The 14,294-nt window shown below is 37.0% G+C and overlaps 1 long non-coding RNA gene and 1 pseudogene across 1 annotated transcript; one reads left to right on the top strand and one right to left on the bottom strand.

Annotated features, from left to right (window-relative positions):
• Positions 1-577: 577 nt before the first annotated feature.
• LOC139191828 (short-chain dehydrogenase ptmH-like) overlaps positions 578-14,294 on the top strand; it is a 45,335-nt pseudogene continuing 31,618 nt past the window's right edge.
• On the bottom strand, positions 1,652-3,432 carry LOC139192529 (uncharacterized). The gene is made up of 4 exons (XR_011576727.1): positions 2,705-3,432; positions 2,484-2,582; positions 2,316-2,394; positions 1,652-2,228 (listed from the first exon to the last, which is right to left on the bottom strand). It is a non-coding gene; the product is annotated as an uncharacterized lncRNA (long non-coding RNA).

Consider the following 14,294-nt stretch of genomic DNA (forward strand, 5'->3'; position numbering starts at 1 on the left):
ATACCCGTTATAAACGCAAATAATACCCATAACCGCCTATTTAAATTTCATGGATAAACGGTTATACCCATAACCGTTTATTTGTTTAAACGGTTATCCATAACCATAACCGTCAACTTTAAATGGGCGCTAACCGCGGTTACCCATACCCATGGGTATTTTGCCCATCCCTAACTGTGTTTGCGCGGCCATTCACACAAAACCGAGAACTCCTGCATTAATCAAGCTCATTTGCGATTCTACTTGCGTGTGGAATGCCATATTCAGTCGGGCGTACCGAAACATTTAACACAAAGAGAGGTCTGCCTATTAACCTTCACATTAATCATAAACAACTAAAAACGTTAAACTAGAATAGTCATTAAAGAATACCTCAATACCGTTGCTTAGTCCATTAAAGCCGGCCGATTATGATTGAAGTAACATATGCGCACGAGGATATTCTAATACGATACACACAATATAAAATCAGCAACAAGAATTATACACCTTGGCGGAACAAACAATGTGCATGCATGCCTTCTATATAAGTTTTATGTAATCCAGTCCATTAATTAATCAAGGGAAATTGAAGAATATGAGTACCAGTGACTCTAAGGTTGTTCTAGTCACAGGTTGTGCCAAAGGCGGAATTGACTATGAATACTGCAAGGCTTTCGCGGAGCAGAAATGCCAAGTCTTCGGCACCGATATCTCACAGCGCATGAATGACATAGACCTAAGTCTTTCGGACAACATCGACACACTCGAGCTTGATGTGTCTTCGGACGAAAGTGTCGCATTTGCTGTAAAGACAATTATTTCCCAGTACGGCCGCATTGACGTAATTGTTAATAATGCCGGAATAGGAAGCACGGGACCTCTCGCGGAGCTTCCGTTGGACACTATACGAAAGGCTTGGGAGATTGACACACTCGGGCAACTCAGACGTGTACAACAAGTAGTGCCCTATATGGCATCACAGCGAAGTGGCAGTATTGTAAATATCAGCAGCGTTGTGGGCAAAGTACCAACACCATGGGCACAGTGCATGCAATGTCAAACACGTTGAGAGTTGAACTGAAGCCTTTTGGGATTGATGTTGTTCTGGTTATGCCTGGGGCCGTTAGATCAAATTTTGGGAGTGCAAATATAGAGAGGTTGGACGGTCAGGATTGGAAACTTTATAAGGAGTTCAAGGAGGCCATTGCTGAGAGAGCTAGGGCTTCTCAAGGAAGCAAAGCAACAGATGGTAGTGTGTTTGCTAGCACTACTAAGAATAACTTCTTGGGTGACGAAGGGGAAAGCGTCGCACAAAGGCCAAAACCATCGCCGGAAACATTGGGCGGCGAAGAGAGCGTCGCGTAAAGCTTGTGACGTTATGCATTACGCAATAGAGGGAAACTCTTCGTTGCGCAAAATGAAGATTGCACGACGGAACTAGTGGTCGTTGCACGTACCGAGCGACAAAACTGGGTTTCAAGCCCCAAACTCTTGCGCAATAGACATAGGGGTTCGACCCACAAACTCTTGCACGACGGATATAGAGGATGTCGCTGTAAAGTTTTGAAATTCGTTTTTTAAATAATTTATTATTATTATTTTTTTCCTTTTAAATGTTGCTAATATTGTTTTATGTAAAAATGAATTTAATGAAATTAAAAATTGAAAATGTAAAGAAGAATATTGAATTAAAAAATTATTGTAAATGTACATACAATGGAACAAAGCATTTTTAAATTTGAAAACAATTTAAAACAAAACTAAAATAGGTAGTCCTTGACGTCACAATTGCCAGCTGGTGGTGTTGCTGCTATGTTGGGTGGTTGGGAGGTTGTAGCTGCTAAGGTGGGGGGCTGGGAGGTCGTTTCTGGAGGTGGTTCAACGTTGGGGAAGTGGATGCCATAGATTTGAAGTGCGCGACGAATTAGGTTCATCAAATTGTTTTGGGCCGCAATCTGAGACTGCTAGGCTGCAATCTGCCCCTTTAAGTCTGTCACTTCAGATGTTAGCGTTTCGACCTCTTGTGTTCTCTGCCTGGTGGATGGGGCAGACAGGTCCAGAAGGCGGGCTTTCCCAAGCTCCCGGTGAACATTCCCATACCAACGATCGAGGTTCTGATCAAGTGTGTCTGTCATGATCTGAAAACAAGCATCCTCAGGGGGAACCACCTCCTCAATCGGGGTCTCTAAGGGAAGTTGGGAAGTCACGTCATCTAGAACGGTCTAGCCCTTTTCCACCATGGTGGACTAGAAAAATGAAATAAACAAATTAATTTGAATATACATGTAATTAATATTAACACTAATTGGATATTAAAAATTGAAATAACTTACATGAAGCTGCTCCGTCAGCTCATCCTGGGCCGAACGTACACCTCCTTGAACATGTTAATTTAAGGAAACTTTGACCCCCCTGAAAAAATTTAAAAAGTGTTAACATAGATTACCAATTGTGTAATAAAGAGTAAAAAGATTGAAAACTTAAAATAAATATACGGTTACCTTACGTCACTCTTCCAACCTATAAGAGAAGTGTCGTGAGCCAGATCAGTGAAGAAGTTTCTTCCTCGACCGATTGATTGAGTTTGCCTTCACTTTTTTCTGTTGAATTAACAAAACGTATTAGTTTACATATTTATAACAAATTAATGAAAAAAATTAACATATTATTTAAAAATATAAAAATTTTGATTAAATATTATTGAAATATATATTATACTTACGAGGTATTTCTCGTCTTGAAAATGGCCGCAGAGCCACTCCCATTCAGCCCAACGATCCATGAACTTTATAGGGCACCCAACTGCTAGAGTGACCTCCAGACCGTCATATAGCTCATAATGCTTGTGGAGGTCACTCTTCCATTAAGTGAACCTACCAGAGCAAAGGTCGTTGATGTACTACTATTGATTGGCATCAAGGTTAGAGAGCTCATAATGATGTTGTAAAACTCAACAAATAAATAGTAGTTAAAATTTATAATCTTTGTATACTTTAATAAAAATTTAGTATTTGAGGTTGAAAATACTTAATGATAATTTCTGAAGAACGACTTCCTTGACTTCTTGTGGGACAGCTCTCCACAACTCCCAAATGAGGGGGCAATGGTTCTTGATAACCGACCCAACATCGGTGGCCAATGCAATGTGCTGCTCCTTTGTTGTAGCCGCAAAATGTCAAGGGCCCCTGGTTTTTTTTTTTTGACCTACCAAATAAACAATGTAAACATTAGACGAATTCTATTTTCTATCGAAAATTTGACCGAACCTCCCCTAAAACTATAACATTTCCTAAAACCTGCAAACAATACAATAACAAAAATAACACATCCACCCAACAATTCAAACAGTTTATATCAATTGGGGTCGTTAAAACAAAATTTACAACTTGTTGATATGACTTCACACTGCGAGTCTGCAACAAGTTTTGGCTTGCAAGGCTAGGTGTGCAACACTTAAATCGTTTACAGTAGTGGTTCTACTAACTAACAACAATAGAGGCAAAGCACTAAAAGCGAAGTTCTTAGTAAGTTCATTCTAATTAATGGGAATGTGACAGTTTTTAAGGTTTAAGCATGCCTACAAACTAATGTAAATGTTTTTTGACCATCATGAAACCATAATCAAGCTTATTAATGGACAGAGCAAGCTTACATGCCTGGGACCCCTCTCTATAGACAGAGGAAGCCTCACCAGACTGCTGAGCCTCCTCAAAACTCTGGGGCCGTCGATCAGTCCGCCGGACACTTATTATAGGTTGCGTCACTGAAGAAGTCGATGATGCAGGAGTCGTAGACACTGTTGGTCCCAAAGGCGTGGCCAAAAGGACACCCGTCGTGACCATATCAAGTGGGTAGGTGGCAGCAGCACTACCTCTTAGAGAAGGTGTCTGACTGCCCCTACTAGCTGCCCCCTAATTTGATATTAAGTTCGACATCTACAAAAACAATTAATTAAAAAGTTACATTCCACTACTTTAATCTGGTTTGGATATACTAAAACATATCCTAACCTTTACAGTTACAAATAAATTAATAAAATCATAAACAAAGTTCCAAATACATTCCTAAATTACAAAACTTGTACAAATTATGAATGGAAGACAATTACAAAACTTGAACAAACTGACAGCAACTGGTACCATGACAGTTACAAAACTTGTTGCATCCCTAACATGTGTAATGCAAATGTGAATGAGGCTAGAATGTGTGAGATAGTAGCTCAATGTCTTAGCGAATGGGATGACTGTGGTTAAACACAAAGCTCAATTCCCAGCAACCAAATAAAATGAGAACTTAGAGCAAAAGCATTCTTAAAATGACATGATGAAATTAATTCCAAATAATTATCAAATGCATGCCATGACAATTAGATTTTGCATGTTGAAAAATAGTTGAGGTTTTAGCAATTAGAATCTGGAGTTGGATTGATGATATTGTACATACAGAAGAAGAAACTTAGAAATGAAGGTAAAAATCTCAGACAAGGACTCCGACTTTTATTTTATTTCTATGTATATGATTATAAGATTGAGGAGCAAAAATATAATCCAGAGTATCATTGACAATGAAAAATGCAGTAGATAAGGTGTTAATATTTTATTTCGAAAGTGTGACTAACTGGTCACATCAGTTTTTAGCAGTAAGAACTAAGAACTTATTTCCTCAGTGAAGAACACATGAGCATAGCTCACATAGGGGTGGCAAATTTATTGTTGTATCGCAGGTATAGTCATAGGCATTTTTTCTTTTCTTATACCTTTAAAAATAAAGAGAAAATTTGGTCAAATTATTATTTGGTAAGTGCTTGAAGGCATCGTCAGGCTCATATGGATAGAACCAACTTCTTTCCAGATCTGATATGCAACTGTTACTAATGTAGTCAATGAAAACTTCAAACTAATAAAGCAAAATAAGAAATTATGCAGCCTATTTAGTATGTTATAATGGCATTTATATCACTTTCATTCCCATACCACTAATAAAGTTAGAGCACCCAACTAAGGACCAATTGACAATGAGCTGAGAGGCACAAGATCGTAAATATATTCCTATGTGAGACTTGACATCCTAATTGCGTAACCACACTCAAAAGTACCCTTATGTGTAGTGTAGAGTAACTTGAGCTAAACACAAGGAGCTAAGCGCGCGGACAACACATACATAGGATGACATGAGAGCACGTGTAGCTATTGGGGGTTAACATGTAGATTGTGTGCTTGGATACGTGATGTAAAATTATGTGCATGGCTTTGTGTCTCGACGTAAAGATTTATACTCTAAATAATGACTACACCATTCTAAACCCAGACACATAAAACAGATTGCAAGTACACACCATCTCCATAACCAATAACTGAAACATAATCGATACAGACATACCGGAAACATAAAGACATGCATCCAGATCCAATTTTGATCCTACCCTAGGAACAACTATAGTTATAAGGTGGGTACCACATGCATGCTGTGACTACGAAGATGCTAATTTGAAGTCTCAACTGTAACAAGAAAAAAAGAACAAGCAATCATTCTTCTCACGAAACACATATCATGCAAAAATAATCATTTCATTACCCCAATTGCCTTGATTTTCTCAGCAAACAAACAGAATCACAGAACAACGAAATGATGCTAAAACAAAACAAAACTCAATAGAACCCAAATCACAAACCCTAAACCCAACATGCTAAAAGGGATTAATCAAACATAGATGAACTGAATTATTTAGTGTTTTTACCATATTTAGGGCCTTATATTTAGATCTCGTACAAATACTCGGGGAACTTAAATGTAATTATGTGATAAAGGAAGGGGCAAATATGTAATAAGTAAGGAGTCCTTATTCTATAAAAGGACCCATCACCCTTACAATTAGGGGAGGCCAATTCCTAGGCCCTCTCTCCTTCAGAAACTCTCTCCCTCAGAGGCTCTGAATCTCTCTCCCTCACTTCTCAGATAAATACATAATCAGTGTGGACGTAGCCCAAACCTTGGGGTGAACCACAATACATCTTGTGTCATTTACATTTCTTGCAGATTCACGGTCGGATTTACGTTGTTCCAAGACCTTCGGTTTTGTGCATCAACATTTGGCGCCGTCTGTGGGAAACGACATGAAAAGCTATGTCGGTTCTCTTTCATTTTTTCATCTCAGCACCGTGAGATCTCATAACTGTCCACCGTAAATCTGCAAAACCCGTTTCAAATCTCCAAACACCACTTAACACAACTCAAGAAAACCTCAACTCATCGTGGTTTATTTCACAATGAGTTTCTCTGCTGCTTCAATCTCTACCGTCCATCATGACATCATCACTGTAATAAACACCAAAACCCAACTTGTGGAGCTCAAAAAACCATCATTTACCATTTTCTAGCAAATGGTTTATTTTTTGTAGCAAATGAGTGAGAAACACAATAATATTACGGAGGACATGAAGTAAGGTATTCTCCTCATCACGATCCGCTTATCAACAACAGCAAGCACCTCAACCCCTCAGCGACGCCACTTCCGTCACAACCAAGAGAACGTTTGGAAGCGTTCCAAGTTTGATCATTCATTTGAAAACAATAATGAAAACAATGGAGAAAATCAGGGCTGGCGTTTTCAGCGGGCCCAACGACTTTGTGTTATTTCCGAAGTTGTCGTACGACGCAATCATGTTGAGCGCGTTGTTGGATTTACGGATCAGCGGGTCGAGAGACGACATCGTCTCATTTACCATGTGGGTGTCGTTGGCGTACTTGAAAGCTCCAGCAGTCGTACTGGTAGAGCAAAGCGGTGCTCATGGAGGCACATGCGTTTTGGATCAGCCCTTGTCGCCCAACCGGATCTTTGAAGGTAACCTATACTGCCATAATCCCAAAGTGCTTGCTAAAAAATATGAGAAATATAGGATCGCGATGGAAGTCGCCCAAAGAGGGCAGCTGGGGATGGAGATTGGAAGGCGACTGGAGCTGACAAGGAAGTGAAGTCATCTGATGAAGCTGTTGTTAGATAGAGAAAGGCTCTGGTTTTCTATAGGGGCAAACCCCTAAAGGGTGACAAGACGGTTCAGCCCTAGAGATATTCTTGTCTTTATTTCAAGAAAAGTTCACAAGCAATGGCTCAACCAGATACAGTGTTTACCCACCGCCCTAGAGCTGTCATTATTTTAATCTGGTGAGTCTGAAGGCTTTAATTAACCACCCACATGGAAAAGCTAGTTATGGGTGTGTTTGCTGAAAAGCAAGCATGCAAAATCTGCAAAGGAGCATGCTTTGAAAAAGTGTACCAGAAGATGCTTGGTGAGACTTTCATCATCACAGCCTCAACCTGATAATAATGGAGAAATGATTTTTCTATAAAAGCCACGAGAAAAGCCAGGGGAAGCCAAGGGTGTCGACCACCAAAGCAGAAAATGCCATCAACTTTTGAAAAAGAAAACTTTCATCATGCATGTTCCCATTTTTCTGAAGAAGCCACTAGAATACGGATATGGAAAAAGATCTGCAACAACCTGGTACGCACCAACGATCTTCAATTGTCGAAACATTTGTTTTTGAATGATGTAATTTATTTTTCTTATCTTTCAGAGACATCTGTATAAACCCCATCAGAGGATAATACAAAAAAAAAAAAAGGCAAGCCCAAAATAATGGGCTGTAATGTCATGTGGAGGGCGAAGGCCTATATGCCCAAAAGAGTCAGGCCCTCTATTATCACCAACCAGGTGACCAAAAGTACGCCCAGTACTCCAAAATTATTCGGCAACCTGCTGCTATTAGCATCAACCAGGTGATCAAAAGTACGCCCAGTACTCCAAAATTATTCAGCAACCTGCCGCTATTACCACCAACCAGGTGATCAAAAGTACACCCAGTACTCCAAAATTATTCGGCAACCCATCGCTATTACCACCAACCAGGTGATGAAATGTACAACCTGTACTCTAATATCATTTGACAACTAGCCATTCATGCCACCAACCAGGTGATGAAATGTACAACCCGTACTCTCATTCATGCCACCAACCAGGTGATCAAAAGTACGCCAAGTACTCCAAATTATACATGAGCATCACTCATGACAATCATACATAAACATTCATGACCATCATTCATGTCAAGATTCATGAGCATCACTTATGTTAACAGTCATGAGCATCACTCATGACAACATCCATGAGCATCACTCATGTCAATCAACATAAACATTCATGAGCATCACTCATGTCAATCAGCTTCAAAAGCTTCATTTACAGAGCTCTAGCTTCAAAAGATTCATTTACAAAGCTCTAGCTTCAAAATCTTCATTTACAAAAGTTCCAGCTTCGAAAGCTTCATTTACAGAGCTTTAGCTTCAAAGCTTCACTTGCAAAGCTTCACCTACAAAGCTTCAGTGTAGGGTATACAAATACCGCCTCTGAGCAACCGCCACTTCGGCCCATACATGGATTCAATTTGAAGTCTCCAGCCAACAAACTTTATTGACCAAAGACTTGGAGGACTATATTATGTACCATATATTGGGCCTCAACTAAGCCTCATGAAAAATACTTGGGGGACTCTAGCCCATCACTTATGTATTGAGGAGCGAGCCTTTATTCTATAAAAGGGACTCCCTCACCTTCGTTAGAGAGCATTGCCGCCTGCTGAGCAACCGACTCGCCATGAGCATCACTCCTAACCCATTATTCATGTACTAAGGAGCGAGCCCTTATTTTATAAAAGGGACTCCCTCACCATCATTAGAGAGCATCAACTCTAGCACATCATTCATGTATTGAGGAGCGAGCCCTTATTCTATAAAAGGGACTCCCTCAACTTCAACGCCATAAGCCGAGCCAACCAAGGCAACATAAGCCATGAGCCGAGCAGCCTCGCAGCATGTGCTACTTCTAGTTAAGCATCATTTCAAATTGAGCACTGCCTCATATCAAACATCAGTTCAAGACAACATCTAGTTACTTCGGCTCACACATGGACTGAATTTCAAGTCTCCAGCCAAAAGACTCTCCTGCCTGAAGACTTAGGGGACTACTGTTTATACCATATTTAGGGCCTCGTATTTAGATCTCGTACAAATACTCAGGGGACTTAGATGTAATTATGTGATAAAGGAAGGGGCAAATATGTAATAAGTGAGGAGTCCTTATTCTATAAAAGGACCCTTCACCCTCACAATTAGGGGAGGCCAATTCCTAGGCCCTCTCACCCTCAGAGGCTCTGAATCTCTCTCCCTCACTTCTCAGATAAATACATAATCAGTGTGGACATAGCCCAAACCTTGGGGTGAACCACGATACATCTTGTGTCATTTACATTTCTTGCAGATTCACGGTCGGATTTACGTTGTTCCAAGACCTCCGGTTTTGTGCACCAACATTTAGAAACAATGAAAGTAAAAAGATTAGACCTTGGAGAGTTCAAGAAGTGTGTTTTCACGAAGTTGGGGGTTGCGCGTTTTCATCCTTTCAAATTTCTAACTATCCTAATAAAAAATGTTGTCCTAGTAAAACACATTTTTTATTATCTAGAAACAAAATACGAATACATATTTATAATCAAAAGTAATTAATAAATTAATCAACAACCCAAGATCCCCAATTCGAACCCTAAATCCCTAACCTAGGATTCTCAATTCGAACCCTAAATCCATAAATGTTGTAAATAAAACAATCCAACAGAAAAATTGGGAAAATTGCACTTATAAATAATTGAATTAAGGGAGATGAATTAAGGGAGACTGGGTGCTTAGCTAGTAATGTTGCGGCGGTGGGGAGAAGGTGTGGCGTCAAAGTGCGGCGGATGCGAGACGGAGAGTGATAGAGAGAATAAGAAATAGAGAGAGTGCGAGAGAGGGAGAAAGGGAGAGACTGAGATAGATAAAGATAGAGTGAGGAGCTTGAGAGAATCAAGAAAGAGATTGAGTGAGTCTGAGATTGAGTGAATTGAATGAGCCGAAATAAAAACGCGCCAAATTTTGGGAACAAAAAATCAAATTTTTACATGTTTGCTTGACGAGGGTGTTTAAAGTTTCGTTGCGCCACTAGTTTTAAAATAAAAATAACTTTTTAAATATTTGCACGACAAACATTTCTAAAACATTGTCGCGCATATATGTAAATTTAATTAATTTTTTGGTTTAAATAATAAACATTTTTTTAATTAATTTGTTACAAATTTTAAAAACATTTTTTTAAAATAACTTTTGTTTGTATACAAAATAAATACCATTCAATAAATATCATTACATTTACATCACAATTTTTCATTAATCCTTGTCTGAACTAGAATAAATATCATCACCATCGTCAGATTCAGACTCCCATTCCTCCTCGTCTGTAGGCATGTCAACATTATCGTTTGCGTGCTCGGGTGCATTGTATCATGGTAGATCCTCGAGGTCAATCATAATGGAGTCGATCGGTATTTTGATTTCAGGACCTCTAGCTACTTGATACGGTTCTTGTACAATAGTCATATCCCACAATGTATCTGCACCAAGTTTCGTTGAAGTCTGCAATTGTTGGTCAGCAACGTCACCATAATCGTCATCGGCAACAGGATCTCGGTCCAGAATTGTAAGGTGGACTAATACAACATGGTTCTAGGATCACAATTTAACATGCATCGTGATAATTACAAGAAGAAGATGAATGATACTAACCTGCACCGATTGGAGACATGGTGGCTTGAGTTCACAGGTTGTTTTTTGCTTCCAGTACTTCAAAATGTCTCTCTACCGTGAATAAGGTTTGGCGTGATTGAGAGTTCAAGCGTATGGAAGCAGGGACTTAACTGTGGTATTTATATCGTTAGGGTTTTTAACACACCCGACCTATCATTGGCTGTGAAGATTGACCCTATCTCTCTAGTGTTTAAGTCCCACAATGATTCTACATCTTCGTAATAAAATCTATTAGATTTCCTCTAGGTTAATTGCAAGGGATAAGACTCCATAATTCTTATTGTGTTAGGACTATCAGATCACTTTGGTTGCTAACAACTTGATAGACAAGTGGCTAACAACAGAATGATCCAATACAACATTCATTGTCATTCACAATCTTACATTCTCCCACTTGAATGTCAATGATTCATCCTAACAAAATAAGAACTCATGGTGATCACTGAGTCTTCATAAGTATGCAATAACCTTTCCTAGCAACCTGTCATTTTGAATCGAATGCAGAACCAAAGAAAACAAAGAACAACTTGGTCTGTTCCTTGCACTCCAAGATCACATACACATTCAACTTAAAGCACTTTGTTGCTAACAAAGTCATGGTGTCAAGAGCTAATAGTCAAAACATTAGCTCACAATAGTCGAACTGAAAATATGAAAAATATATTTCAGTACAAAAGTAGTTCATAAAAGAACTCAACAGCGTTGGTAACAAAATCCAACTTTTTTGTCAATTTAGAATATAATAAGAGAACAAGTAAAATAAAACATATTGTTTACATAATCAGGACATCTTATTAAAACTTATGAACAAAATTTAAACCAAATTTACTCTTAAAGTATCAGCCACTAAGACTTCAAATTTTCAATACAAAAGGTAATCTCTTACTCCCACTGATTAACAGAGACAAAATTATATAGATAAATTAGTATTACTCCCACTGATTAAGAGAGTAAAACAAAACTTTGTAAATGTCCACAAAATGAAACATATACCTTTCATGTACTCCCATTGGCAAAACATTAGTCATGGGATCTAGAACATAAAATTTGTGAGCTCAACATCTTTATTCTAGTTATCTGTAAGGAAGTGACTCTTATGACTGAAAAACTATACAAAATCATTTGGTTAGTTTTGTTCATCTAACATTTGACAGAAATAGAAAACTTTAACTAAATGTTTTCTTGTCGCATCAAAAGCATATAATTCCAGAATCATCTTTGGACAGAAACTAATTATATTAGGTTTGCATGGCTAAAACATAAAATACAAGGGTAAACTTATATAGCTTCAACACTTTTGAGCAGATGAAGTATATACAATCTTGTCAATTCCATGTTTCACTATACATTGATTTATAGTTGTACTGAATAAGAAAACAATTTTGAGCAGATTAATTACTCCTTAATAACATATAAATCACAAGTCCAATTTCTTGAACAACAAACAAGAATTAATAAGCAAAACACTTTTGAGCAGAATATACTCATTAAACCTTCTTGAATTTCTTGCAAGATTAGTTGCATATATAAAATATAAACAAGTATGATAATGTACGTTTTATCTACTAAAACTATGACCATTAAAAGTATGCAAAATTGATGAGTGTGAAGCCCATAATACATTATTTGTCCCACTTGGGCAAACACTCAAAATTGCAAGATTACACACTAGAGAAAGTGGTTTTCATACAATATATATATATATTTTTTTTAATAGGTTCGAATTAAAAGTTCCATAAAAACTTATGCAATTACTACAAATTTTATTTTATTTTAGTGTAATAGAGAAGACTCACATATGTGTTAAAGATTAGGTCATAAATTAAAATGAAACCTAATAAGAGAATTCAAACTCAAAATTTATGTTTTAATTCTAAAACAAATTCGATTAAAATAAACACTTAGATATCTCAATAACATAAAATTTTCAACAATAATTTTAATCCAATTTAGAAGTCAGAGAAAATTAAGACAAAAGATTGGTAAATTTACCTACTCATTCTCGATTCTGCAAGATTCATCATGGAAGTAGTCGAGTTGTGGAGGATCAAACCAAACGCAAATTGCATGATTGTTACACCTTTGGGCAGAAACTAATCATGCAAAGAAAATACCTGCATAGCTAGCCAAAACATAAAATACACAAAATACAAATAGCTTCAACAACTTTGGCCAGATGAACATATGTTAAAAGTATTTTATGATTTGCTATAATACTAATTTATAATAGGTGAGTGATTTCTTGAAATTCCCATTGGGACAAAATTATTCACCATATAAATTAGAATTCTGATTTTTCAAAATAATCTTTTAGAACAGTATTAAATAACCGTTTTGTTGGATATTCAATGATTGTCGAAAGATTTAATCAGACACAAAAAATATGTCGTTGTTTGACATTGAACAATAGAGTTCTCGAAAGAGGAAACATGATTATTTAGTTATTCGATAGAGACCCAAATGATCTATTAGTAAACTGATGCCACTTTCCAATTTTTGTCTCAAAAGACAATGATCATCATAACCAAAATTAATGACCAAACAAAACATGGGTTTGAGCAAAATAAACCAATACACTTTTCAACCAAAATTTAATCAGTGTTTTCTAATAAAAGTCATTAGAATTGAGAATTTGCATTGAAAACCAGGACATATTAGAGCAAATAAACATGTCAAACAATTGGTACTATTGGATATGCACAAATTAGTGAAAACAATATTGCATAACATAACTAGTTTTTGAAGTACCAAAAATTCAGCAATACCACTTTAGTTTGCAAATTCACTAAAAACTCAATTCTCTTTAGATTGTCATGAAAATTTGTAGGTATGAACTAGACATATATGACTACTGTTTTGAAAAATTTCATGATTTTTAAAATTTTATAAGCGAGCCAAAAATGAATTTGAAAAGAGAGGTGCTGCAGAAACTACAGAAAATCTGCAGTACATACCTAAGATTAAAATTCATCAAATATTCATTGTTCATCCTATATGCATGAAAATTTTCAGACAATAAGTAAACATACAAATCTGTTAATTTCCAATATTTCATAATTTTGGACACTTTACAAGTGTACTAAAAGAAAATACGAAATGGGATGTGCTGCAGAAACGGCAAAATTCTGCAGTACATACCGGAGACTAAATAATTCACCAAAAATTCAATTTTTCTCCAATGTGCATGAAAATTTCCAGAAATGAAGTAGACATATAAATTTACTGTCACCCAAAATTCCATAAGTTTTTAGATTCTACAAGTGGGCTAAAAATAAAATCAAAATGGAATGTGCTGCAGAAGTCGCATAAATTCTGCAGTACATTCCCGAGATTAAAAATTCACCAATAATTCATTTTCAAACCACTGCTCGTGAAAATTTCCAGATTTAAAATAAACATCTTGACAAATATCATAATAAAATTTCATGAATTTAGGAGTTGCAGAAGTACATCAAAATATTATCACAAACAGACTTTGCTGCTGAGGTTTACAGAATTCCAGCAGCGTGGTATCACCTTTAACACTTTACTATAAATTTATTTGATGTCCCAAAAACGTGAAAAATTGCAGTATATACAATCTATTCCGAACTACAAGAAATCAATTACATAAGGTTTGTAGTTACGAAAGTCTCTAAAA

This window comes from Malus domestica, chromosome 15 (genome assembly GCF_042453785.1).
Source record: "Malus domestica chromosome 15, GDT2T_hap1".
Lineage (NCBI taxonomy): Eukaryota > Viridiplantae > Streptophyta > Magnoliopsida > Rosales > Rosaceae > Malus > Malus domestica.